The sequence below is a fragment of the Mytilus galloprovincialis genome, chromosome 1 (assembly GCF_965363235.1).
Source record: "Mytilus galloprovincialis chromosome 1, xbMytGall1.hap1.1, whole genome shotgun sequence".
NCBI lineage: Eukaryota > Metazoa > Mollusca > Bivalvia > Mytilida > Mytilidae > Mytilus > Mytilus galloprovincialis.
The window spans coordinates 38,376,342-38,378,662 of record NC_134838.1 but is presented as its reverse complement, the minus strand read 5'-3'; the positions used below and the strand labels follow the sequence as shown (position 1 = coordinate 38,378,662).

The following is a 2,321-nucleotide window of genomic DNA, read 5'->3' as shown; positions in this document are numbered from 1 at the left end:
ATCAATGGAACAAGTGGTAAACAGCTGTCATTTGGTGGTGCAATATTTTGTCGCTCCTGTTACCATTTTTCAAAAGAAATTTCGAGTTATTTAGAAATGGTTTCGATAAAATTTTAAGTAACCAATAAGATTGTTTTTAAGAGTAAAAACTTCCATATGTATTCATTCTGTGAAATTGTAGATTAATTTGTCTTTAAAAATTGCATGGTTTTCGAAGGTTAGAAAAATAACCATCAGTAATGCAAGTCTTAGATAGCAAATCATATCAGTATTTTTAGCATTGAAAGGGTTTTTATTTAACTGGGAAATCAATGTACAGTGGGCAAACTGGGGACAAAATATTACCTCCCCTGTAAACAGTACGCTCTTCTGACTAGAGGTAATCGGTAAAAAAAACGGATGATGCTGTAATTGTTTAGCTTGTTTAAAATGAGCTAGCATAAACGAACTAAGACGTGTCAACATAGTGTGAATATGATAACGAATCAGGTAAATTAGTTCTTGTTAAGTTTATCACCTCATCGTATCATCATATGATAGATAAATGCGTGAATTTTCGATTTTCAGTGTCGTCAGGGATCAAACATGTAACCATGTCATCCTTTCATTATTTTTTTTTAAATACTATCCAATGGTCGGAACACCTTGATTTTCTCCCAATTTGTAAAGTTGATTATGTTGCATGATATATATTTTTATCGGGGAAAAAAAATAATATGCAGCAAAGATTGGCAGTTTTTAATTTGTGTTGCTATGTGAACTAATGGGAGGTAAATTCAAGTATAAGAAGACGCGCTTTTTCAAATAGTAAACAATTTAATTCAGATGCATAGTATTTTGTCAAATGATAAAAAATATCGTAGAAACTTACTAGAAATTCATCTAATTTATAAAATATATACAACATGACATACTGAAATCTGAAAAGGGGTAAAACCACTATACCTTGAACAAATTCTGTTAAAAAAAAGGGGGGTGGTGAAAATGCTACGAAATTTAGATTATATTTATCTGGGGTCTACAACCAAAGGATGATGGGACATGCGACTAACTACTTTTTCAATTTGATTGTAAAGTAAAATGGCTGGGGTTTTGTGGGGGGGGGGGGGATTTTTTTTAGCATCTCTGTTCAAACGTACGTTGGTCTAATATTTTCAGGTTCTCTTTGGATTGCCAAATAATATTATAATCACCTAATTGAATGTTCAAATTATTTTGCAGTGATGTTCTGTATGGAAGGAAGACTGTCATAAAATCTAACAGTTCCGGATGGCCCGTTAAACTAATTGCTTAACATCAATAACGATGTAAGATTCAAGTGTCTGATCCAGCACAAGTTTAGCCATATTTCCCACACTATGTTTATACAGTGTCTGGCATTGAAAGGATATCAAGCGGATGTTTTATGGAATGATTCTCACGTACATATGACAATCATATGCATAGGAATGTGGAGCTAGACTCTTTCATGGAACAATTTAATTTCCAATATAAACTCCGAAAAGACAAGAGCATAGAAATGTACATCAATGAGAAACATTCTTTGTGAATAAAATCCTTCCAAAACTTAAACGTATCATAAGTGTTGCATTATTTATCAGTAGCGATTAGATTCCAGTCAGATTGCCCAACTGAAGGTTTTTGTTGGAAATGTTTTGTAAATCTTGGCTGTTTTGCAAGACAATATAAAAAAGAAGATGTGGTATGATTGCCAATGAGACAACTATCCACAAAAGACCATAAACGACACAGACATTAACAACTATAGGTCACCGTACGGCCTTCACCAATGAGCAAAGCCCATACCGCATAGTCAGCTATAAAAGGCTTGGCTGTGCAGGTTGCTCGGCCGCCCCTTTCAGTATGAGACAATATTTTGTTTATTACTAGTATATACTAAATCACTGACGCAAGACTAAAGCGGGCCCCTTTTAGGCAGTTAGCGTGAATCAACCATTTAGGTTTCAACCATTACATGCTAAATCGGGGGAGGAGGAAGGTTTTTTCATAATAATAATACATTGAGATTTAACATATACTTTCATATATGTAGTGTTTCTTTCAAAGTATTGCCAACAAAATTCCTCAAATTTGGGATCATAATACTGTTTAAGAAAAACACCTTACCCCCTGTACTTCATAAAAGTGCAAAGTCTTCTTCAATACACGTGCATGGTTAATTCGGATCACATATTTTCTATTCCGATATTATAAGAATTCGAAGGTTCATATCATTTACAATATCAATCAACATTTTTCTGGGATTTTTTTTTACTACCAACGTTTAACCTCGAGGTTACATTGTAGTAAAAAAAAATCCA

The 2,321-nt window shown here is 33.6% G+C and overlaps 1 long non-coding RNA gene across 1 annotated transcript; it reads left to right on the top strand.

The window, feature by feature from the left end:
* The first annotated feature begins 388 nt into the window (after positions 1-388).
* On the top strand, positions 389-1,572 carry LOC143076876 (uncharacterized). Its single transcript, XR_012978836.1, has 2 exons — positions 389-489; positions 1,222-1,572. It is a non-coding gene; the product is annotated as an uncharacterized LOC143076876 (long non-coding RNA).
* Positions 1,573-2,321: the final 749 nt, after the last annotated feature.